At 37.9% G+C, this 27,351-nt stretch overlaps 1 long non-coding RNA gene across 2 annotated transcripts in view; it reads right to left on the bottom strand.

Moving 5' to 3' along the window:
- The window catches only part of LOC135452941 (uncharacterized), a 92,992-nt gene that overhangs the window by 5,792 nt on the left and 59,849 nt on the right, over positions 1–27,351 (bottom strand). Inside the window, exons 3-4 of one of the 2 annotated variants that reach the window (XR_010441736.1) lie at positions 23,682–23,790; positions 22,712–23,190 (exon numbers count right to left, since the gene is read on the bottom strand). The exons of the other annotated variant lie outside the window; for it this stretch is intronic. This is a non-coding gene — a long non-coding RNA (uncharacterized LOC135452941). Of the gene's footprint in view, positions 1–22,711; positions 23,191–23,681; positions 23,791–27,351 lie in introns of those variants that run through there. 2 annotated transcript variants of the gene reach the window in all.

The following is a 27,351-nucleotide window of genomic DNA, read 5'->3' as shown; positions in this document are numbered from 1 at the left end:
AAACCTAATTATCTGCAAGGATTGCCCTCTCTTATATTCCAAGTCCTCATAGATAATTAAAGACAAGTTAACATGGGCTTTTTCCCTCTTACTTCCTCTTCATCCGGAGTGATTCTTTCCCCGGTCACTTGAATAGTAGGGGTTAATTTGTATCAACACAGCCAGTCAGTATTGAATCCTGTACTCCTAAGTTACCTTTTTAGCATCAAGCAGTAAGAACACTTTTCTAATGGGCTCATTTCCCAATGTTATTTCAAAATATTTCTTGATATAAAACTTCCTAGATAAAAATCAAAGCAAAGTTATTGCACCTGTACATTCTAATTGGCTGGGGAGGCACATCTTCCTAATTGGTATTTGCTGACTTTCAAACAGATGACTTTTCAGTGCAATGAATTTGGGAACTAACACACACTAAACCCACAAACTTGCCATGAGGTTAAATATAGACAGAAGTGATTAGCCAGTTGGGCTCAGCCCTTGTGGATGTAGAGAAATGTATTTGTAACATGACTAAACCAGTCCTTATTGTTTCCATCTGTACCCCAGCAACTACATCTGCACAACTCAGAGAAAATCCAAATTATTTGCAGTGAAAGAACACAGGCCACACAGATTACATTTTTTTCTCCCTGCCCAAAAATTTGCAGTTTGGGAAGGCAATCAGTGCATTCACAGTGGAGAAGAAATATCCTGGCTGCAGATTTTGAAGTGAGGTTTATAAACACTGATTGATCCCACTGAGAGCCCCAGTCAGAGCTGTGAAGGGGATGTGTCCAGACCTCTTCATTTCAATTAAGTTTCTGAAGAAGAGCACAGTGTTTTAAACTGAAAGACCACATGTTATTAGAGTGGAAGCATTTTTGGAAATTTAGCTAATGCCTTAATACATCTGAAAAATAAATCATAACTCATAAATAATAAATTTTCAGATTTACCCAACATTCATAGACATCAACAACACATCATCATATTTTCAAAACACTACTTGCTGAACTGGCTTTATTCTTGATGAATTCAATTAAAGCAGACTAATTTTACTCCATTAGAATTCCAGTAATGACTCCTTTGAAACAAAAAACAAAACACAACACCTTTAAATTATTTGTTTCAAATATAATTTGTTCATAATTTGTGTGTTCTCTTTCCTCATTTTCCCTACTAGTGCACAACCTAAATAAAGTCAGCTATGTCATTTATGAAACAATAAGCTAGATGTTCCTGACAACTCCAGTGGTAAATATGAAATATACAACAACAATTCTGTATATTAGAAATAGATAGCCATCTGTTTCATAATGATTCGGTGGGGAGAAAACATCAGAACTTTAAGATTATGCCCTCTTATATTTTAACAGCAGTAGAAATATCTTCCCTTTCTACTAAAGCAAAACACTGCCATTACATTTGATGAACAAGGCATACAACCAGAAACAAAAATATCACAAGGTGCCAGCTATCCCTCATGTTGTCTGTGCCTTGGTCATCTTATCAAACCTCAGAATACAAATGCCTTGCACAGAATATCTGCAGAATTTCTTATGCATTGGCATTTTTGGTAGCTCTTCCCCAGCACTTCAGACAACTATTCACTTCAAAGAAATTATTTCTGAAATTCAATCACATAAGAGAGATGTTAATACCTAATTAGTTGACACCTTGTATGTCATGTAATGTAGCTACACCACTCAACATCAGGATAAAGCAAACTTATCTCAATGAACACATTTGCATTTTACAGTATGACACATCACTTTGTGATATAAACAGACAAATGGGATAACACAGGAGACATTCATTATTACAAAGTGGCTAATGATGGACATGTATATTTAAAGAAAACTCTCTGACAACCAATCAGTAGCCATTAAGCAATCTCATTTGTGTTAAGTAGGTCACAGCTTCCACTGCAGATAATCTTCAATCCATTCAACTCAAGAGAAAAATATATCACTGAGCAAGTTCCCAATCTAAAACTGTATTTTCCTACCTGCGGTGCACTGCCTGCAAACCTTTCTAAACTCACCAAGTCTCTGTCAGTCCATAAGAACAACCTGATAAACAAATGGAATTAAATAGCTAGTAAATGAATAATAAATGTTCCCTGGCTTTTTCCATGGCTGTAAATGAAAATCAGGGTGGCAACGCACCACAAATTAATATCTGATTTTTTCTTCCAAGAGATGAGGGGGAAGGGTGACACAGTTGAGGAAAAATAAATAGACTGATTTGGAAGGATACATAAAAAAAAATCCAGAATTACTTCGTTCATATAATTGTATTACATTGTACTTTCAATGGAAAAAAATCTGATCTCCTAGTCTTACCTGAGAGCAGTGCTGTGGGAGTAGCAGAGCTTACTTAGATAACAATTTGTAACATTTCCTTGGTCTTGCATAGAGCTTCACAAAGGAATCACCATTCTCACTTTACAGAGAGGTGCAGGCAGGATACATTTCTTTAAAGATTTATAGAAAGCCTAGAACTCAATTGTGTGAGTTCCCAAATTGACTGTGGTCAGTGTTGCCCCATGCTATCTCTGCACTCATCAAATTCCTGCTCCACACTGTGCTTTTCATGCACCTGGTCTTTCTTGCTTTTATCACACAGACTGTGAGATCTGCAACTGATAAAGAGCACATCAGATTACAGAACAGCATTTTCTAATGGTGCAGTCAACATAAAGCACAGGTGAAGCATCTCTCCCAGCATCTCTGTGTTCTATAAAGGTAAATACTTATGTTCACACTCAAATCAATGACTTATGGTAATAACAAATATCTACAGCTCATGTTATAGTTGCAGCTTTTGTTCATAAAATAAAGGAGAAACTTTGCAAGTTAGGTTTGTGTAACTACAGGATAGAACAGCTACATATTTAAGCCTCTAGCCACAAAGTTTGGACTAAGTAAACTGGAAGTAGTTAAATGTTTAAGAAGCATTTTGGGGGAAGGACTCAGGAGAAGGGAAGCAAAAATAATTTATCTGAGAGCCAGAAGTGCCTGAAACTCTTATTGTCCTGACAAATTAGGAGGTGAACATGCCACAGTTTTCATAATAAAGTGTGTGAAACTTATGTTACCAATAAGAAAGGATGAAGTTTTTGTTACAAAAACTTTTGTTACTGCAGCTTGCAAGACCTGTTTTCTCTGGGACCACGAAAAACAACCAATATGTGAAGTTAATTCAAATGGGACTTAGATTTGATCCATCTTTTATAAGGATGCTGAATGTGCACCACATTTTGTCCAAGGCTGGACAAACACACCATGGGGTGGGTGTACAACTGGGTCAGGCACAAGGGGTTACAGTGAAAGGGGTGATGGTGACCTGCCACTATTGGGGTTCTGCTGCTGACTCTCTCCAATGCATGAAGGCCCTACAGTGAGACCGTGACAGATGAGAGGACTGAGCAATCACCAACTGCATGAGGTCCAACCAGGGAAAGTGATGGATTCTGCAGCTGGGATGGGGCAAACCTGGAACTATGGACAGACTGGGGAAGGAGATGCTGGAAAGCAGTGCCAGGGTACTGGTTGATGGCCAGGAGAATATGAGTCAGCAGTGCCCTGGCAGCCAGCAGGGACATCCATGTCCTGTGGGCAGCAAGCACAGCATCACCAGCCGGGCACGGGAGGGGACTGTCCCACTCTGCTCTGGGCTGGGGCAGCCTCACCTCGAGTGCTGGGGCCAGTTTGGGGCACCACAGTGCAGGAAAGATCCAATGCTATGAAAGGTGTCCAGAGGAGGCATGAGGATGGTGAAGGGCCTTGAGGAGAAGCCATGTGAGGAACAGCTGAGGGTGCTTGGTCTGCTCAGCCTGAAGCAGAGGAGAATCAGTGCAGGTGCTCCTTCCTTGAGAGGGGAACAGGAGGGGCAGGCACTGATCACTGCTCTGTGTGACAGCGACAGGAGGCAAGGAAATGACACAAAACTGTCTCAGGGAGGTTTAGGTTGGATGTCAGGAAAAGGTTCCTCAGAGGGTGGCTGGGCACTGGAAGAAGCTCCCAGGGCAGTGGGCACAGCACCAGCCTGACAGAGCTCAGGAAGAGTTTGGACAATGCTCTCAGGCACAGAGTGTGCCTTTTGTGGATGGTGCTCTGCAGGGCTGTGAGCCAGACCCACTGATCCTTGTGGGTCCCTTCCAGCTCAGCATTTTCTGTGGCTCTGTGATCACTAGAATTAAAGGGCTTCAAAATGAACAAACTACTAAAATTTCAAGTACTCAACATATATCAGGTAATTGAATTGAAACTCTCAGGTTAATGAAGGAATAGATTTCTAGATGCTTTGTACATTTTAGTATATTAACAAGAATTTTTAAATTACTCAAATATAAAACTTCAACAAACAGAGATAGAAAGCTTACAGGACCAAAAATTTACATGAAAATACACGACTTCTTCCCATAATCAGCAAAATTATGAACAAATTTATTCAGATGAACCATTTTCATTCAAAATGACATTCCACTAAGTATACAGGGAGACGATCTTTGAACACCATTTGGAATAAATTCTATTCAAATAAGTATTTGAGCTGAATATAAAAGTTACTATGTATAACCAGCTGCAAACTGAATATTAACTTAGTGCTTAATACAGCACACATCTTTAGAAAGAGTTCCATTTTTTCCCATGGTTGCATGTTCTATCTCCTTGTAAAAACAGTGCCAAAAGACTAAAGTCTGATTGTGATCTTACAGCTACTGAAATATGAACCCTCCTCACACATGTAGTCTCATTTAAGTCAGAATCTGTCCTCTTTTCTTTAAAAATTCATAGATATGCACAATCAAGACAAATTCTAGCCCTAGGGTTTGCAACCCTTGTGGCATCAAAGGCATTAATATGCTTTTTTCGTTCTTATATTAAATATGAAAGTGGTTTTATATTTCTTCAGTCAGATTGATCATGTATTTCAGAACAAGAACACCCATGAGAAGACATCACAAGTACTGTAAGAGATTACAATTAATATAAAGATTCATTTTCACCTTCAGGATTGTTTAGCTCATATAATTGGGGAGGATAGATATGGGCTGTTAAAACCTTTGTAAGCACAGCTGCCAACATTATCAGGTGGTCGTGGTGCTAAAGTGTTCATCACCAGAAATGGGGCAAGGGAGCAGGAAAGAAACAGGAAAGATTCTTAGATTGTCATGGCCAGTTTAACTCCTCAATGTTACAGACAGAGCCATCAACTTCTGAACATAATCCATCTGCCTGAGAGGGAAGACAATCTCCTTTTTAGCCAAGTTACATGGACAATTGGCATAGGCTCTTCTTCATGACCCAGAAAATCTGCATATCTTTGATGGAATCAACACAAGTGCTTAATTTCTCCCAAACCAATCAACCACATCGCTCACGGGATTTTTGACTGATTTGTTTTGCCTTTCTGAAGCCAAATTCTATCTCTTTGTTCAACAAAAACATTTCTAAATACAAATAGTGCAAGCTAGCATTTGTTCCCCAAGCACTTACATGATTGCAAACCTATCAGTTAAACATAAAGAAATCTAAAATATAAGGATCTTTGACTCATTTTTAAAAAGCACTAAGAAACATTTTCACGGCCAAAGAATTTTTTTTTTTTCAAAAGAAAAAAATTATATAGAGAAGGCATTATACTTTCTGATCTCCAAAATAATCGAAACTGGAAACAGATTCTGTTTCAAGTAAAGAAGGATTTCATATTAATCAAAGGTTGTTTTCTATATTTCACAAAAAAAAAGAAAACAACCAAACCTCAAGGATGTCCAAATACTAGACCACGAAGTAAAAGATGCATTTTATGTTTCATTCTGCTAGTAAAGAGGCAATCTTGCATCTACTTTTTTAAAGCTCTTTTTTATTCTAAATAAAAGTAGGACAAGAATTCTAGAGATTCGCAATTCTCCAGTTTCACTGATGTTGAGTCATACATCAAAAGGTAAAACCAATTTTCATTCCTTAAAATTCTTCCACAATTACATACCCTAAACATTTTGTGCACAAAGACTTTCTCTTATGACTATTTGACTCATCAGGACAGAAGCTACACTTTCAAAGCAGGATATGATTCATTCACGAAGCTTATTATAATAATATTTCATGACGTTTCACCAAGACACCTATTAGTAAAAAAAAAAAAAAACCAAAAAAAACCACCTAACTGCAACCACTATACAATTACAAGTTTTAACACTTCCATTATTGTGCTGCTTACTGCAGGAACCAAATTTTGAGCTTATCTTCCTCTTAGTGGTTATTGAAAATAATGCCTAATTAGTGAAGAAAGCAAACTGCCAATGGAAATCATGTATTTGCACATCTTATTGTTGTATAAGACATCTTCCTTAGCAAGTATAAAAAAAAGTCTAGGACTGATATTTACACTGAAAGAAAAATTTAAACTTTCTTATTAAAAAGGTAGTGATGGGTAGAATCCAGTATACCTACTTCCAAGAGTTTGTTTAAAGAGTACAAATCAACTTATCTTTTCAATCCTATATCATGTCCCAGAGCAAAATATAAACACAAAATATTCCAAGTCTCTGCCTTACAAGTGTCATTCTTACTGGTGTCTAAGCTTTATGTTTCTCCACTGTAGCTCAGGATATATTTAAGCTGTCTGGAACATGGCACTTTGGCACCAAGATGTTATGTAAAATGAACCATCTACTTTTGGAACTTGACAGAATTCTAATTGATCAACAGGCTGTAAATCTTTACCGAGTCAATTAAAGAGTTGTAAAGCATCATAATGCATGATAAAACATATGACATGAACACTTCTGCAGGCAATAGAGATGACCTGGAGCAGAAATTGCTGCTGTTCAAATCCAATCATTAGCAATGGAAAAGTACTGGCTTCTAATGTATAGTCCCAACTTGGTAACTGCTATTTCAGGTAACAATCATTAAACAAACAAATTAACTAGCCTGCAGTATAGAGATAAACATCTATCTATCTGGAGTACACAAACACATTTAATGATACACTGCATGTTTTTAGTTATACGCCCTTCAGCAAGACCAAACAGCCCAGAAATTTCTGTTTCTACACAATCATACAGAAATTATCTCTGCAGTTCTAAATTTGATCATATTATTTTCTGAGTGTCAGTTTTACTTGGCAATATTACATTTTCCAACATTTCGTTTTCTAGCATTTTTCCATGACTATCTGTGTAGATTAGAAAGGTTCTTAACTGTTATCTGTAATAGATTTTGCCTGTAGCAAAATTCATGCAGGCATAATAGAACAAAGTGTACTCTGATGAAATTGCAACCATAATTTCCAGATGCCTGACATTTATTGCTTATTGCTATTAGAATTCAAGTGCCTATTTGTTTTGTACTTTGCTTTTATTCTTGCATCACAAATGTAAAATGGAAAAAAGATATTTTAAATGCTGGGTTAAGTATCACAGATCAACACAAAGCACCAACATAATCAATATTACTTAAACACACTCCTAGGCAATTAATTTTTAAGGAATCAAATTGTTGTACCATGTCAAAATTTACAACAATACAATAAAGGTTGTTACCTTCTTTATTGTTTAATTAAAAGCAGCATTTAGCATGCATGCAGCTAACTGTTCAGACATTATGACATGAAATGCCCTGTTTATCAGTGAGATATATAAACAGCATTTTGTACACTGCATTATACAATGTTAATTATACTCTATAAAATTTCATATGCTTATCAAATTATCAAACAAGACTTCAAAATCTAGAGAAACATGCTGCAACATATACAGCTGCATCTTAAGTATCTGCAATATTTCAGCTTTTTTACACAGTACAAAAGTTCTAGGTGCAGAACTTGAGCACACAGTGTAGAACCACTCAGATGCTACAGGCATTTGCAGAGAGGGCCACTACAGAAGGATTTAATTCACATGTTTGCCTTTAAAACTTAGGGGCAGATGCATTAACTCTGTAAGCAACACCTCTGATGTAGGCTCTGGTTTTCACAATGAATTCAGGTCAGAAGGAAGCAAGCTAATGCAATGAAAAGGCCTAATACCCTGATCCGTGCCCATTTTTGCCACTAGAAAGATTCTCCTAAGATCTAACCAAAATCTTCCCATACCCAGATTTAAACTCATTGCTGTTTTTCCCAGGGAAAGTGGAGATCAGTGGCAGTCTGCATGTTACAAAGCACCATGAATAGATCCACAGCTTTTTATCCAAGCTATGGTTGCCATCAGGAAAACTCCCTTCACTGGGCTAATTCTTCCACAACTCTATAGAGTTTCATCTGCCATTCTCAGATACCAGCTCTGTTCCAGAAAATTCAGCCATCTGAACCAATAAATAAAACAAAAATGTTTGTAGTTTTCACTCTGTTTAACATTTGCTATTCCTCCCTTTTTTAATTCTCTTACAACTAAATCAGGGCCCATAGAAAAAAGAAGAGAAGAGGAAGACAGAACTCCTTTGCTATCTTTGAAGAGCAATAGCAGACATCTGCAAGTTCTGCAGAGCACAGCACTACCTATATATCTATATTGTGTTAAAGCAGAAAACAGAGGAATGGGGAGAAAACTGGATAAAAACAACAAAATGTGTGCAAGCCATGTATAATGTATCAACTACTTCCACACAGAAATTCAGAAAGCACTGACAGTTTGGAAGCCTTAATCTATAACCTATGCTCCTGCAATCTAAATCAGAAGCATGCCTTTATACACTGTAGAAGTATATACTTGTGTCATATAGCCATGTTTTAGCCCATTCCAATCACAAACTGTACACCTGCCTATGCTCCTGCCTTACAAGTGCAGCATGGAAATGTAGGATCTTACATATACAAAGGTATAGCCTTAAATACCTTGCTGCAAGTGCTTTGGCAGGGTCTACTCCTTCAAGAGGGTTGGTCATACAAGACTGAAGAAAAAAGAAAACTGTTTCTGACAGACGGAAAATGTGCTTGTATTTCAACCTTGACTCTGATCCACCGAAACAACATTGCTCAGCTGTTGACTTCTTTTCCTCTTTTCTTTGAAAAACTAGTTTCCAGAGCTCTTCAGTGAAATAAGAAAATGAGTGGGTTTTTTGTTTCAGATAAAACAACTGCTCCTAGCTTTCAAGCATGTGAAGAAAACACTGTGAAATGTAAAGCTTAAAGGTTTAAATAAGAGGTCAGAAGAAATACAATAGCCTTATACATGGAATTATGTATTGTGTCATCTGAGTCCACGTGAGGATATGGATACATGTGCATATCTCTGTGTGAATAAGCTCCTTGATTGGAAAGTTAATTTCACAACTCTTGCGTCATGACTCATGAATTCCTCAATTTGATAGTGATAGAACTTGTCAGCCAGCACAGCTGATCCAGCACAGAGACAGAGATAAGCTGTGAAAAGGTCTGGCACAGTTTAGCTCCCTGCAGGACTGTGGGACTAGGGAATGAGTCACATTTGGCAGCAGTGTGATAGAGGAGAAGTTTCACTGTGTGATGCCTATAATCATCAAGCCTATAGGCAAATCATAGCTCAAAAGCACCAAAGCAGAGAATTTAGTGAGGATTTTAATATTAAGGAGGATGGGGTTGATGTCTTTTTGTTGTTGTTGGGGTTGCATTTATTTTTCTTTTTAAGTAGGTTTATCAGACAGTTCAAAGCTCAGAGCAGACAGCTTTGAAATGGGAAGAAACAAGGGTCTAAAACACCTACTTTATGTTCACTACATTCAGATATAATCAAAATACCATCAACACCAAAACAATGACAAAAATTGAGAACTGTTCCTTCCTCTGTGACGCACAGCATGATTTCTGTCCGTCTATCAGATGTACCTTTATTCCATATCTAGATATGCCATATGCCATATCTATAGCATATCTAGTCCCTCTATCCCAGAATTCAAGAAGAAAAGACCTTGCATGTGAAACTCTGCACATGCCTGCTAGAAAGAAATGTTCTCTAAGAACTTCCCTGTTCTGTGGACTCATTTCTTTTTTTTTCCTTAGAGTGTGGAATCAGGAGACTTTAGGCTGGCATATTTTGCTAACAGTGCTGTTTTGAGCCAACGTGGGCTTCCAGCTCAGCAAAAGAAAGAGGGTAAAGAGGAATCCAAAGCAGTCACCAAAATCACAAGCAGTAACTGCTGCCTCTATCAGCAGCAGGTTTAAAGAACATCTGTAGAAAGAAGTAAAAACTCTCCTCTCCAATGGCTGTGCATTCTGAATATAGGAAGGGAAATTAAGAAATCTTTGAGCTCTTTGTCCACAATAAAGATCTTTAAGGATTTTTATTACATTGACAAGATGCTCAAACTGTTTGCTTTCAAGTTGCAGTTCTTGGAGTCAAGCGAACCTCATCCAGCATTCTTTAAGGACTCTGATGGAAAATCAAGGATTTAAGCTTGTGTTTAACATTAAGTTTCAACACATGAGGAAGCTCCACTTTAGAGGTATTACAGTGGTCTGATTTGCAATGTACATAGTTAAAGGGCTGCCTTAACAAGAAAATTAACAGCCAAGGGAGATATTTTATTGCTGCGATATTCCTTTGGGTCTCTACATGATTGATCTTAAAGCCTGCAAGTTTTATGTGTTAAAATAAAAAAGCAGAATAGGTTGACTTTCAGGCTAAATTTCAAGCTCTGCTTCTTTTAGGGGAACTGAAGACAGACCCACAAAATGTAACCCAGAACATTCTCCACTGTTATTTTTCCTCAGCCCATGTAGTATATTTAAAAAAAAAAAAATGCTCAAAGGCAATACACAACCCAAAGTTTGACTTTTTGCTCTGGTCGTCTTAATTCTGCTATACATATCCTTTAAATACTAAGGTTCTTTAAAACAAAATGCAGGCAGGAACATAAAATGAAAAGAAGTAAATAATGTTAGTGATAAGTGCAGCCTTTACAACTCAAGAAACTCTACAGACAAAAAAACCCCCAATCCTAAAATAATGACTATCAGCCAAGGGCCCCTTCCAACCTAGGTCTCTCTGATTCTATACAAGAACAAAGTCACGGATCACAGAATGAAGAGGGTCAGAAGGGAGCACTTGAGGTCCTCCAGTCCATCCTCTTCTTGAGCTCAACTTCTGTTCCCAAACTTTACTAGGAAACTGAAAAACCTCCTTTTTATTCCATAAAAAATATCCAAGTTTACTGCAAAAGCTTTCCACACAACTTAGAAGGAAGCTGTATAAGCACCAAGAGCAATTTTTAAAAGAATTTCCTGCATATCCTTAGCACATTGCTTTCAGAAACAACATTAAGCAGTTCAGGTAAAAGCTTCAGTCCAGGAGGATCTTCATTTAAAGAAAAATTAAGGTTATGTTTAACCAGTGTTCATAAATGCACATGTATTTTTCTCTGTGCATATACATGGTTGCAGATGATATCACAGAAGCTCTGAGACGTGGCCCTGATAGGAACTAAAGGTCTTCATCTACCACTGCCTTTGCACACCAAGTTTCTGCAGATATTTAAGAATGAAAGCTTTAGGTCCTTCTCTATTTCTCCATTATAAGATCAGTGAAAGCTGTGCCACAGTTTGCATATTCACTTGTGTGTTTCCCACTGTGAAATCTTAAACCACAATGACACAGATTTGACAAGCTCTCAAAAGTTCCCTGAACAGAAATCTAAATGCTGAGTAGTAGCAGAATTTTTCATCTTACATAAAATTTTCTTCATCCATTGTGTTTAGTCCAGATAGTGGTTTTTACACATGCTAATGTTGCAGGGCTAACGTTTGAAGTTTTGTTTGACTCCAATTGTCTCCAGCTTATAGAAGGATTGAAATTCATCTACAGGTGTCCAACAGAGAATTTTAAGAGGGAAATAATTGTGCATCTGTGTAACAGCTCATGCCCATGCTTTTGTCCCACAATTTCTGTAAGAAGGAGAGTCTGAAAGACCTTACCAGTAGTGTAACTGTATACAGCAAGTTTCTCTTGGAGCGTGGAATCTGGACTGGGTAAAGTCTACACATCAATAGTTTATGCTACAACCCAAACAAACAGAGTGCTTTACTACTTCAGTGTTTAAAGAGAACTATTTATAGCAGAGGAATTAGCTACACTATGGTAACATATTTCAACCATAAACTCACTAAGAGAGCCAGAGGGCAGGAGATAAAACTCACCTATTTTTATTGGGAAGGTAAGTCAGTCACAATAATTTTTCCTCCAATGAACTCAGGAAACCTTCCTAATTCTGCAAACAGGTTTGCATTCCAATCTTCTGCTTAATAAAAAAAGGCCCCAGGTTTCCAGTAAAGCACTGTGGACTATTGTGATTTTCAGCTCGTTTTGAATGGAATGGGCAGATGCTCATTTGGAAATTATTTAATTCCTTCTAGATCTTGTGACTGCAAACTGAAACCTCTCCTCTCCACCTAAATCTCCCACAGAGCAGCGCTGCTAACCTGGCAGAGCACAGCTCAGGCCATTTGGCTTCAGTGTCACATACACATGTCTGGCTGTCACCTGAGGTTGGTAAGGAATGTTCTCTCCTCAGCAGGAACAGCTTCAGCCTCCCAGAAAGTTATTTAAAAAATCCATTCAGCAGATTTGGGCAAAGTGCAGGGTGAAAAGAACTGAAAGAATATGATTCAGTGACATATTCAATAGATCAGTGACTTTTCATCCATCTAGCTAACCAACACTCAAAATAATTAGTGTTGCCTTTCTCCATCCACTTAAAAAAAACAACCAACCAACCAAACCCCAAAAGCAGAAAAAAACCACCAGCCCACCAAAAAACAAATGCCAGATTAAGAGAATGTTTGTTCTATGACTAGTAGAGCATAGTTATTAAGCCATGATGTCTTTCTTTAAAACCAATTTTAAATCAAGGATCTTGTACTGCAGCCACTTAGACAAGGTTGCTCATAATTGCTCCATGCAATGCTTTGATTAATTAAATCACACTAGAGATTGTTTCTTAGTAACACACCTGGTACACTCTTTGTTGCTGGCGTTCATTAAGACGCTGTGTTTCACGCTGCTTTGCAGCATGAAAGGATATTAATCAGCTAAATTGCCATTAAGAGTCATATCAATATTTGCTGCACACTGATTGTTTTTCTAAATCTTCAACAAAGGACATTTCACTGAAATCTCAGGTTGGTAACTAACCATATGACAGTAAAGTCAAATTAAAATGTTTTATTTTCTCTCTGGAAATAAAGCAAATCAAGCACAAACTAAAAGGCAATGACAGGGTGCAGAGGTCGGTGTTTGTTGGTCAGCTACTTTAAGACAAGGAGTGGCATGTTGAATAAACTAAAATTAATGTGCAGAAAATCTTTTTTAAAAAAAAGTAAATAGAAGCTCTCATTAATGTCTGTTCTGTTCCCTGAGCAGAAAAGGCTCCACTTTGTAATGCAACATTGGTAATTAGGTTCAGTTTCAGAGCCTGAGCTGAAAAAGTGCCCAGGGAATCAAATGTTACTTTTCATTATTAATGTGAATGAGGATATGTTCCCAAATATTTCTCCTTCCTAGCAACAGTCTGTTTACATATGATCAGCAAACACCTTGATAAGTTGAAGATGAGACAGTAAGAAGGCAAGTGGCCATAGCATTAATTACTTTTGCTTTCTCTATGATTTGTTCTTAGATTCTTGCTTTCATATCCTACATAACAGCAAAAATTTATTCTGCAGGGCATACACTTTTTCTGTGCTGCACATTTTTCTCAAAAATCACAGCATGCATCACCTAAGCTTTGTCATAGTCTTTACTACCCATTATCAGGATCTAGATTGTGCTGCTCAGTATGAGACATGCCTTCAGCAGGAAGGAGAAATTTGGAAATATGCTTTCTCCACTGAACTGGCACACATCTCTGAAAATTGAGAATATCCTCATAGAAACAATTGTTCCACACTATTTTATCACACCAATCACAACACCTAAAGGAAGAGGGAATTCCCACTGGCCAATCTGTCTTCAAAAATATGGATCACCCAACAGTTGAGTGTTTTTGTAATCCAGAAGTCTCTTTTACATCCCATTAAAGGGTATTGCATCACACTGGAATAATGTATGCACATATAATTGCACAAGATAAAAAACCCAATTCCATTATTTCTTTCTTTGTGTCTCTTGGGGAATTAATTTGGTTAATTTTACTATTTTTATCCTCTTGGACATTATGTGCTGATCAGCAGTGACACCAAGATCAATTTTATCCTTCCCCAAACAGAGGCAGCTATGTCTCTCCACAAGAGGTTCACAGTTATTCTCTGGACTGAAGATCCCCTTAACTCAGGCAGTCTTTTGTGTCCCTGCCACGAGATTTAAACATAAAATCACACATATGTGAGAGACACACTACACCTGACCTTAGCCAAGAGGATGAGACGCAGCCTAAAGCCTTGCCTTCCTCCTCAACAGTATCCAAAATAATCCAAAACTGGTCATGCCCTCCAGAAGTAACCTTTCCTTTCAAAACCACAGGCTTCTCACAAATTTGTTCTGTTCAAGAAAAGACCTTTCTAGGAGATGTTCTACATTTTATTTCAGATAGATTATTACATTTCAATTGTACCTTTTCAGAGCTGTTTAACCTTAAAATTCTAAGGCTACAACTTTGTAAAATCCCAGCACAAGTAATGGCAAGAAATATTAGAACTAAATATAATTAAAAAAAAAAAAGGGGTGATAATTTGGTCCTGCCTTGCCAAGGGTGTCAAAGCTCTCCATTTTCCCAGCAGCAGCCCTGATTACTGCCCTTCACAAAGCATTGCAGCACTCATCTATTTTATCTGCCTTTTCTTCAGCACGTGGGCCACGAAGAATAGTTTAGCTTGCAAAAATGTGTTGTCATTATTTTGCTCTATGATTTCTATTTAGTTGTAAATCACCACAGTCTTGGAAAATGTATTCATTTGCTGATATTTTAACAAAATGTATAAGCAGACAAAGCATCTTTATGTTATAAAAAGAAAAAACTGTAGACACCATAGGAGTTTTCTATAAACCTTGCAGAAAATATGTATTTTTACAGCACTTTCTGCTTACTCCTTTCTTGCACACACCAGTTTGTTCTACCTAGTTGTCTGCAAAACAAGCATAGCTAGTAAAGTGATGAGGCATGCTTGAATTAAGGCTTGTAATTTCTCCTGCTGAAAAAAGTGGTTGTGTCATTGACATTTATGAACCATAGTAAACACTGAAAATTTGCCCTGAAATGTAAATTAACTCTGAGAACTCCTGATACTTTTCCTGTGAAAATGTTTTTAAATATCTACAGATTCTCACCTAGGCAACATTTTTTATTCTTGCTTGGAAAAGCCACAAAGAAACTGATAAAACAAACAAAATCTAAAGCAAACAAACAACCAACCACACACATACTTTGCTTTTTACAGAAAGATATAAATCATTATGTAATCATGTGAGTTTCTTGGAATGTGAGTGCCCAATTACAGATAAGTAAATCTCTTTCATCAGGTAGAAGATTCAGGTTTTATTCATTAATTCTGATCTTTATCATACCACATGCAGCAGCAGATGTTATTTGTGCAGGAGCTGGAGCTGGTGATGCACAAGTCCTGTCTGCATACACCTGCTCCAAAATGCACCTAAGATACAATAAAGCAACTCTCCAGAGTGTTCTTTCCTTCGAGGAAACACTGCCCATATGGCTACTGTAAATCCAAATGACCTCAGAGGAAGCCACAGGGTGGAGCAGAGCAGCAGAAGAAAGACTCATTTCAAACCCACCACCAAATTTTTCAGCTTTTCTCCTGGAGATTCCCAGTAATGGATTGTACTGGATCTCCTTCACGAGGCCTAGCAGCAGCAAACATGCAAGGAGGGGATGTTCCACAGAGAGTGACTGCAGAGGAGCTTCTCCAGCAGAGACCCTGGCACCTCTACACCTCTGGCCCAGGGAACATGAAATTCAGAGTAGAAGGGCACAGGGGACAAGGGCAGGGGGGCAGGAGGGGCTGCTTGGGCCTTGAATCCCCAGCGCTGCTGCTCTGTTCTGTGTTTCCAGGAGGACCCAGTCACAATGAACAATGGCCCTCTGTAAAAGTGGATAAATAATGAGTGCTATGACTCACATGCACTAATGATTAATCCTATCTTCAGCTAAAGACCTCCAAAATGTATTCAGGTATTCCATTCTCCAACCATTACTGCTTGTTTAGTATAAAAGGAACAGGAGACAATAATGTCTACACATTAATTATTAGAATTTTCAGAAGTATCTAATTGGCAAAATTATGTAAACATCAGAAGCACAGACATCCAGCTGCCAGTCACTGGAAGCTTACAGGAATAAAGGAGGCATCCTCAGATGCTCTTGGTGAGCTCACCTTAGCTCATTTTAGCATTCACAAACCTGAGCTCATGAGCTCCTTCATTATTTCCATAATATTTTATGTCTAGTTTCATTTGTTACTGACTTAACTAGTTACAATATGCCACTAGTGATCTGTTAGATGATCTCAAGGCTCCAGACCAACTGTGTTTAAAAACAAAATATGAACCAAACCTGGGAAATATAAAGCATCTCTAATCTTCGTTTATTTACAGCTCTGCACTGCTCAGAGTTGTTAACAGCTGTTATAAAGCTACAATGCCCTGCATTTATTGATGGGAAGATTATTGCTTCTAGTCTTTTTCTTATCTGCTATATCATGAGTAAAATGAGTAAATCATAACCAGCCAAACCAAGGTTAAAAATCAGAAGATGCATTTTAATGAGATCCTGAAAAAAAAATTAAAACAACCTTCCATCTATGGAAAAAGAGTTGTTAATTCATTGAATTTTGTGAGTTCCATGAACTGATAAGCTCTGCAGCTCAGGCAACTCTGAAATTAAATTAGGTTTCAGAAATGAATATTTCATCTTTAAGATACTGTTGCTTGGAGACCTGGGAAATAAAGGGTGATTTAACACAAAGACATGGGAGTTAGTTACATGTGGCATCGTTTTCCACTCCAACAGGCTCTGGAACATACCATAAAATGCCCAGAACAAAACACTGTGCCACAAATGTAAGAAAATGTATGTTGCATACATTTTATCTGACATCTCCCCAGTCCTTTTTAGCCTACTTTCAGATCAAGCAGTTAAATTCAACACCAGTTAAATAATACTGAAAAAATTAAAACATAAAGGCAAAATTACCAGAGTTCCTCAAATCAAAGTTAACTCTCAGTGAAGTCTCTCTCCAAAAAGAAAATGTAACCTCTCCTGTTCTTCCCCTCCTTTTAGTCCTCACAGACTTCTCTCATTGCTTCCAGAGCCCTGTTAAATCATATTGGCATTTGTGTGTGTTCACTAAACACAGATTATCACCTCTCAATCTCCATTTCCCCAAACTGTATTGCAATTAAAAAACCAAGGTGCAAGTTCATGGTTTATAAGCATATCAGGAACAAATACACAAAAACCCTTCACTTTATCCAGATAAGTAAAACACTGCACATATTTTACTGTCATGATGCAATATCCTGGGGGAGAAAAAGTGTGGAGTATCTTGCATTTGTTGCAAAGCTTTCCACTAGTGATCCCTACCAAGAAGCTGTAATTTTATTTGTGGTTTGCAGGATGAAATAACTCCCCTTTAAGCAGAAACAGACAATAAGAGACAGATACTTTTCTGTGAATAATTTGTATCCCCTGTATAACATTGAGGTAACCAACATTCAAAAAAAAATGGGGGCTCAAAGAAGAGGCCAAAAGAATTCCTGCTCTCTGCTGTACATGTGAATATTAGGATAGGAGGTGGATAAGCTCTCCATACACCAATGAGTGTCATCTTACAGACTGGGTTTGATTATAGACTCAATCTTAGCTATATAACTTCATCATTTAAAAAAGAAATTGAAGAAGTGGGGGCAGGAGAAACAGCAGGCATGTCTAAATTTAGAGTAGTGTGCTTCAGGAGTCTTATGGAGATGAAAGTGAACATCTGCATTAATGGAAATATGTTGTTTCTACATTGCACATCACACAAAACAAGGCAGCCTTTTGGAATAAATGACAAACAGCAATTTTTTCCTGGCAGAAGGCAACTTAATTTTTGCAAAGTAAGATTTCAGCTGAACACGATTCAGGAACCAATAGTGATGTATGCATTTGTATGTACATTAGAAATTTCATAGTTTTTTTTTTTTTTTTTAATTGCTGCATTGAAGTTTCTTGAGGGAATATGGCCACTTCCTGCTTTGCTACTTTTCTCCCCACATTAGGCTCCAATTTCAGTTCTCCCAAAATGAGCCCTAACCCTAATGCATTTATTGCATTTATTGTTGTTGGTTGAGCTGTTTTATTCAGTTTCTGTACTCTATAGAGCAGGTACTAGTCTTCCTTTTAGACAGGGTAAGTTTGAAATCTTTTAAAAATAGCTACAACAGTTAGTTAAATAATAATGAGAATATTAGATATCACCAATGCCACTTCACACAAGACCAAAAGCCAAATTAAATACAAATTTGTGATTACAGCAAAATTATCATACCAGATTCCAATATCTTTGTCCAGGTGTTTCTGCTGCCATTTGACACTCAAGAATTTTAAAATCTGCTATTTAAATAAGGTTATGACCCACATGGCATGTTTGTAAGCCAAGCTGAATTAAGCATTAATATGCAATATTGAAATGCTAAAATTAAAAAAAATTCTGATCTCCTAGTTAAAGAAACAAATGAACCCAAAGAAACCTTAAAATCAGTCACAGTTTCATCCTAATTTGTATATTCCCAGAATTATGGCTGTTTTATATAACACACACACCAACTCTGTCTGGCTGAATCAGCACACAGAAATCCAGTATTTCTGCAGCTCATGAGAAATGTTGCTACTAACACACTGTGGACTCAGTCCATTCTGTAGGTGTTATCTCAAAACACCAAACTATTGTGATATGCCAACAAAAGCAACTGAAGGCACAATTCTAGCATTAGACAGACTGTATTGAAACCAGCTGTCTCAGGGAGCCCAGATGGGATCTGTCAATGCTTCATTCCAATTCTTTTCTTCTACTGAAAACTGATAGGCGACCCCAGGCAAAAAGTGACCCCACATAACTCTGCCCAGCCTCAGCTCTAATAAAGCTGTTAAACCAAAGTAGTGGTTTATGCTTTTATCAGTTTCAAGTATCAGGGTAAACTACAAATCAATACATATTTTTAATCATCATCTACAAGTTACAGCAAAAATAAATCCTGTGGCAATTCTATTTAGTCTTCACTCCCTTTCTTCTTTGACTGTAATGTTTTCTACTAATCTGAACAGAATTTCATTACAAATAGAAACCTAGGCAAGAAAGTCTATTATTTGGGCTTCTGATATTCATCTTTTTGCCACAAACCACTGAAGCCACTAGAAATTACTGTAGTTAGTCAGCATTCAGCCTTACTGTGATATCACCTTTGGGGATCACCAGTAGTGTAATGGGTTACAGCTCTCTTTCCTCTTATATGTCTTTATAATTGGAGATTTAACAGTGTCAGTATTTCATAGTAAATTTTTACAGCCTCACTATTCTTACTTCTAGTAGATTATGAATGACATGCTGTTCACATTATTACATCCATGGTGAATTTAGCTCATAGATGCTGGTTACACAATTATTTCTGACTTGGACAGAAATAATCTAAAAAGTTATGCACTTCTTCTTAGAATAAAAAATCCATTTTATAAATTCTTTTCTTGAATCCTGTTGGATTACATATTCCAAGTCAAGCCAACCAGACCCAAACGCACAGATCACAGCCCAGCAGAAATCAATAGCAAAGCTCTCACCAATTTCAGCCAGACAGGTTTAGGGACATAGTATTTAAAACAATCCTTGTATAAAGCACACTTCATACAGAGCAGTGAAAGGTTTGTTGGGATGCAGGCCTGCCCTGAATCTGGAGTCTTCATCAGGGTATAGAAAATTTGGTTTTAAAGTTGCTGATTCTCTTCACTTATTTCTCTGGGATTTGAAGCTGGGTTTGCCAGTGACCTAAAGCCAAACAGGGGTATCCTACAGCAAAGTTCTGCTCTGCCTGTTTTGACAGGACCTTGAGCATCCCCTGGAAAGGGGATCCCTTTCCATCACTTTCCAACATCCCTCTAAAGGTTCCAAAAGCTGCTGAAAAATCAGCACACATGATATAAAACCACATCCCTTTTAATGCTATTCTCTTGTTCCTCCAAGGTAACAGGTCTGTCTGTTCTCAGAAAATATTCACAAGGAATGTTCAGTGAATACTAATGCATGCTTTACTAATGCCTTTCTGGCCCTGCAGATTACTTTTGAGAAAATGGCCCAAGAATTGGTTATTTGCAGACAGACAAATTGGTACAGCCCCCTCTGCCTCCCCCTGCAGGCTGCTCCATGGGCTTTGGTTCTCCAGCCACCTGGAATTACCTGTGCCCTCCCTGGAACAGCCAAACCACAACCCTGTCCCTGCCTCACCACACCCCAGAGCAGGAGTTGAACTGAGCACTGGGCTGGCTATCCTGCCACGTGCAGGAACATTGCAGGGCCACAGACATTTTTGCTGAACACAGGGTTTTAGTATGATGGGCTAATTTGTTAGGACTGCCTCACCGTTTTATATCTGCATTTCCTCCCAAACCTTCTCAGTCTTAAATTAAAAGGCTCCTCCTTCTTTGGTGGCAGTATTGCCTGCCACTGGCACTTTCATGGAATGGCTTTTTCACACCTCAGTAAATCTCAGAAACTAAAATTAATTCATAGAAACACCTGATGTGACATAATGCAGCATGACTGATGAAACACTGTATGCTGCAGTACAACCCAATATCTACTCTCCTGAAACAAATCTCTCCACTCTGAAAGAGAGGGGGAAAACCAGCACACTTGTTTCTCCTTACTGGCCTCTTTTCAGCTTCTCACCAAATTTGACTAATAACTACCAGGGCCCCCAAATGGCAAACCATTATCTAAAATGTAGAATATGGTGCTGGTATGGACTAGAAAGCTGTGTCTTTGTGTGCCTGTGAGTGTGTGTTTGGGGGGGAGCAGTGATATAAAGAAAAAAAATTCTATGTGCTTTTTTTTGTTGTTGGGGGGAGGAAGGTTTGGGGTTTGTTTTCTTTGTTAGTTTTGTTTTCAGCTGGGACAAACCTGCAGTACAGGGACCACTCGTAATGTTTTGGGAGAATTCATATTTTGAGTGAAACCCAGGGTCACAAATTCCTGAAATTAAAAATATTTACCCTGAATCAGTTAGGCAAACAAAAAGTAGTGTTAAGGACTGAACAGGTTTCTTAGACCTCCAGTCTCCAAGACTAGGACAATAGGAAGCAATCAAATGAGCTTCACTTCTATGTACAGTGGTTTCCACCTTTGGATTTTCAGTAAAGCAATAAATGGTTTACAAGAAACACAAAGTAATCTAAATGAAGAAGGAAATTGGATGAAACTGTTAAAATTCATGCATGTTTCTGGAATAATCAAATACATGACTAAGTAGCTATTAAAGCTGATTTGACATGGTTAATTTAGGGTTTAAAAGGCAGCAGCCACCTTGTGACACTAGCAGAAGTGTTGCATTGCCACTGAAGAGCAAGAATACTTCAAGGGATTTACTTGTCTAAGATTTGCCTTGGATCTTAAAGATAAACAGGTTCTTCTGTTCACAAGTTGACAAACTTTGCTCAATGTCTGTGAGGAACAAACAGGAACATAGCACTGCAGCCTATTTCTGTGCCATAAAACATTTCCTTGCATCTTTCCAAGTGACTGAGATGTATTTTTATCTTCTGTCCCTCCTTTTCCCTCACTCCACCCCTTCCATCAGGCTCCATCCTGGTAACAGAGTAAGCCCAGCAGATTTATGTATTTGCTTTGTCTTTAACATTCAAACTCCCCTTTTCAACATGCTTTGAATCAGGGCTGTGTGAAGCCTAAGTTAAGGTCAGCTTAGTGTTAAGGGATGCAAAGGTAAACCTCAAACATACATACAAACTACTCATCTGCAGCTTAAAATTAGAGATTCAGCAGCCTTTTTATGCATCTAAAAGGAAGCTGGTACCTTGTTTTGGTGGCAGCATTTGATGCAAGAAAGAAATTTTTCTTCCTTCCAAGTTTAATTGGGGGAGGAAGGATGCACAAGGAAACCTGGACTATTTTCTAATAGATATTGCACAGGCTCACTGTTTCCAGCTTTCAAGATAAACCTCTCGACTTTGCTTTGACATTAATTTCTGATAAATGCCTCAGGTTTACCTTGGCATTTAACAAAGCAGCAGGAGACCATTATCCTGTGACAACGCTCTATTCCACTGATACTATCTCTTAATTGGAGAAAATTTCTCTTCATCTGAAAATGTTTGGCAAGGTTCCCCATAAAAAACTATGGTATATCTAAGTTGTTAGCTTTAATAAGATAGGGAATAAAATACCCAGAGCAGATGTAAATCAAATCTTTCCTATCAAGTTGCAAAAAACAAGCCCATTGTTGCAGACACCACTGTGAACCCCAGCTTTTAATTATTTATACGAACTATTTACATGATAGGATAGTTGAAGGATGGTCAGTGCTATAGATAATAATGCAGCTCATTTGTAAAACAGAGCAAGGGGAACCAACGTCAATTGTCAGAACAGCAGAAATTATTTTAATTGCTTTTGCACATAAGTGACAACAGTAGCCTCACTGTCATAAACAGAAGATGACATACAACTCAGAGGAAAAAATAGAACTAAAACAGCTGACTTATATTTGCAAGAGATTTATAGACACCAGCTCCCAGGTTCTGCCATTAATCTGCTTTGTGTCCACTTGGTTCTCAGCTAAGAACTTAATAATGTTCTTACTTCCATGCCTGTCCCAGGCCCATGGAAGCCAGCTGCCCTCTTGGTGTGGATAAGCTCAGGGCCAGTGTGGGTGTCTGTGCCCATTCAGTGCTGCTGGCCTCTGGAGGGAAGATGGAAGCCTTCATTCACAGGTTTGATTGCACTGCTATTTCTCCCCTCCTGCTCAAATAGCTGACCCATACGTAAATGCAATAACCAATATAACACCTTGTACAATATTAACCTTCTTCTCAGTCCAGCCCAATGTTTCACTGCCTCAGTTCTGTATTTTGGAATCCCCTTGGGGTCAGATAACATGTATGGTGTTTCTCCACTGCTGTCATCTGCAGAACAGGAGCCCTTCACATACACCAGCTTGACAGACACTTGTGCTGTTTTGGTCTCAGACCTTTCTGCTGCAGTTCATCAGCATCTTATTCCACCTGCCTGAAATTTGATGCTGATGATGTTTTCTCAGGTGTGACTCATCTAAAACTCTCATTATCAAGCCTTTTATCCCTACCACCATCCCAGAAAAAAATGACTACCAAAAGTACAAAATAAACAAACATGTGGCTAAATTAACAAATACACCACTAGTGACTCCCTACCATGAAAAATTCCATGCCATTGTCCCTTCCTTGCTCACCATTCATTTCTTCTACTAATCCAAATCTTCTCCAGGTTAACTAACCATTTCCCAAGGGGTACTTTATGAAATGGTTTGCTGAAATCCAGAAAATTTGATCTACAGACTCTCTATTGTCCAGATTATAATTTATCTTCAAGAGCAGCCTCTCCCATTCCATTCAGCAAATGTGATTTTATCAATGCTTTTAAGCAATGTAGGGCTTCATATTTAATTTATGCTCTTTCATAATTAAAAAAAAAATCAGATTTCATTAAATAATATAAATAAATTGGTGATAATTACATACCTGCTGATCAAGAATTGCATCAAGAGCTGCATCACACCCTAGATTGGGTTTTGACTAAATATAATAAAATTTTACTCTTCACTTCTTAAAGTCCAAGCCAGATTTCAGTCTGGGAAAGAAAAGAAAACAAACATGCCACAACAACAAATTAAATTATTAATAAAATAGATTCTTTTCTTATTTTTTTTTAACCTCACTTTTCCTTTTCCTCTGAACTTCACTTGGAGAGAGAAATATTTTTAGTAGACAAACATGCATATGTATAAATTCCCCAAGGACAACTGACCTTCACCCAAGGACAATATTCTGTTGTGAAATTATGATACTTTTTTGCTCATGATGATACTTTTTGCTCATGCTGTGCACCAAGTTGCACCAACTATCTCCAGAGAACCAGCCTTTGGTTCCCCACATTGACCCCATTTGCCGGGTTTGGATGAACCAGCAGAGAAAAGCTCTGCCATTCTCTTCCATTGCAGCAACAAGCCCCCTGGCCATTCCCTTCTGTCACTAACACCCACTGGGAATGCCAGGGAGGAATGCCAGGCCCCACAAAGGCTGCCCAGCTGTGTGTGCTCACTGCAGCTCCCCTCCCGCTCTGCAAGGGAAAGCAATCCCATGCTGGCCTCACATGCAAAGCAGTGACACTGATAATGGAATAGGCTGCTCTGTCTCTTCTGTGGCTGGAACGAGTAGTGCACAAATGGAAGTGAACACAGGAATGAGAATATGGAATAGAGAGCCTCCTACAACCTCTTAAAGACAATACAGGCCTTAAAGTAAGAAATCTGCCTGGATTAGAGACATTTTTAAATAACACGGCTCACACAGCCATCAAACTGCCCTGCACGCACATTTGCTGCTCTTCCTTACCATCTACCTTTGGAGGGCTTGCCAAAAACTACCTCAATAAATAAAGTGGTCAAACTTCTGTTCTCCTGTGTCATTTTCCCTCAGTCCTCCAATCTCATCATCTCTAAACAGAGCCCCTCCTTACAAACAGGATCATTAAAAAGCTTTGAGTCTGTTGTTCATGTGGCATCTCAGTGAATTAGACTGTAAAACAGGGGAGGGATGATGAATATCCTGCCTCCATTTGCTGCTTAATTCACTTAGTATTACTCTCTTGGCCATACTTTATAATACAACATTTAGTAATATCTATACCCTTTAGAGTGTAAAATACTGCTAGCCTGAGAATGCCATGGATATGGTATTTTATAATGAATGAACTGTATTCACAGCCAGAGTCTCAAAAATACCATTTCTGTATTTCAGCAACATTTAACAATCTGTTTTACATTTCAACAATGTTAAAAATGCAAACTATGCTGTGCTTACAGGAATTAGCTTTCTTTTTTTTTTTGTTATATTTTGAGTGGTTTTAGTTGGTTTGTTTTTTGGTTTCTGTCTTTTTTTTCTTTGAGGCGCTAGATTCTTTGAAGTCTCTAACCCCTAAAATACTTCATTCACTGTCAATTTATAAGCATTTAAGTTTTTGATATTAGCAGTGTTGAGGAACATAACTTAAATATAAACAGCATAAATCCATGCTGCCAGTGTAGGCATATGCAGCACAAACATCTTATCTAGACCAAAGTTTGTCGACTTAGCACATTGTACTTGATGCTGTGTGTCACCTGTCTCTTGTTTGTCTATAGATTAACACAAAAATGTCATTGCAAACCAAGTGAATAGGGCATAGACTAAGCACCTGCCACTTTTAAAACTCTTTAGAAGACTCTCTTGTTTATTTTGTAAGCACCCAGGGGTGCAGTTAAATAACTGCATTGAAACAAACAATACTGGTGATTATTAAGGAGGCTTTTCACATGAAAATTCACTTCAGAAAAAAAAATGTTTTGCAGATGTAGAGAAGAAAACTGTATCACTAAGAAGCACTCAAAATACTTTGGTGGACCAAAACACCTTTATTTTTCTCTTGGCAATCTGCCAAGTTCACTGTCGTTTGAAAAGAATTCTATAGCTGGAGGCTAAAGCAGAAACTGCAATGATTTAAAAGAGAATTGGCTACAGTAAGAATGATAAAGCACCATATCGTTAAAATGCAACTGGCATCTTAGCCTCCCTACAGCTCTTGAAAATGTGCTTACTCCTCAACTATTTACCAAGAAAGGAACAGAAACAATTGAAATCCCACAATATAGAAAAGTGTTAAAGAACTTAGAAAATAAGTACATGCAGAATTATTTGCTGGTGGGACAGTTAAAATAACGATGCATTATACATGTCCAGATTGCAAAGAAAAGCATATCAAAATACACAGCTGAATTTTGTACTCATTTATCTCAATTAAACATATAGCAAGTGAATTAATAATGAAGGTCCACTTACATTTAGAAATTAAAGCTGCTTTATTTGCAGCTTACAGACTAAACATTTAAATGTCGTAGGACTGATAGTATTTACATTTTAATGCTTGGAGAATCATCAACTGCTTTCTAAACTGCTTGGGAAATTAGAAAGTCTGTGCATCAAAGCCTTGTGTAGTGGTCTTCTCTGGAAAGCTGTTTTGCAAGACTAAGACTGATAGAAAAAAGCTATAGTTTCACAGAGAAGGAAGAGTTCAGAAAGGCCTTCAGCAGTTTCAGATAACAGAATTTGTTATTCAGATGTTGCTTACTCTAACAAGATAATAATATGCAGGCTTGAGTCAGAAAACTGCGCAACTGTGTTTTCAGGTTCACAGGGAAGAATTTATTTACAGCTAGATGTTTAACTTGCAAACTCTGTTGGTAAGATTTCCCTCACAAAATTCAGTCTGACAGATTTCATTTGTTCGAGAACTGTGTCCAGTTTTACAATTAAATGGAGCTGCTTCACTCAGCATTTATAAATGACATCAGATGCCATAGCAACATGATTACAAGTTTCCATCAATTTGTAGAGCTGAGTAAATAATTATCAGTGAATAATTAACTAAACAAAATTAGCCTCTTTCTCTGCTTCCAGCATGTCCTCAAGCAGATTGTATTTTCTCAAATGTATTCCTTATTTAAACCACATGGAAGCACTCCAGACCCCACAGAACCACATCTTCAATATGCTGTAAGTCTATATGAGGTAGATGACTAGCTAAAAGATATACACAGGACTTCCCATGGGAAGGGCAAACCAAACAGAGGAGGAGGGAAAAAAACCAAACAATAACAACAAAAAAAAACAACTGAAGAGAGAATTGTGATCTGTATACTTAAGTACTCCTACATTTTCTTTTGTTCAGGTCTAAATATATAGGCATCCTACACCCAAATAACTCCTAACTATAAAAAATTGACTGCGCACCACACTTTAATCAGAAGTCACCAAACAGTATTTTCAGAGAGGGCTCATGGCAAGAGTCTCATGTCCAATGGGATAATAGCAGCACCTAGATGCTTAATTTAAAACCCTCCATCCTTATAGAAAGGAAAGCATGTTCCATAGCTCTTGTCAGATCTTGCAAGAATGCTCCCCCAAATCAGCCAGACCATATTTCTAGTACCAGAAGCCCCAAAAGCTTTCACTTTCTTTGTCATAGGGCCACAAAGCAGAAGCCTGGCAGGTAGTAAAATATTTGTCACCTCACAAATCCAAGACCAGAAATACTTTACAGAGTAAAGCCCTGCAGGACAGGAAGAGGTTGAAAGTTTTAGACCTGTCTACTGCA

Source organism: Zonotrichia leucophrys, chromosome 11 (genome assembly GCF_028769735.1).
Source record: "Zonotrichia leucophrys gambelii isolate GWCS_2022_RI chromosome 11, RI_Zleu_2.0, whole genome shotgun sequence".
Taxonomy (NCBI): Eukaryota; Metazoa; Chordata; class Aves; order Passeriformes; family Passerellidae; genus Zonotrichia; species Zonotrichia leucophrys.
The sequence above is the reverse complement of the archived record's forward strand: the minus strand, read 5'-3'. Positions and strand labels throughout refer to the sequence as shown.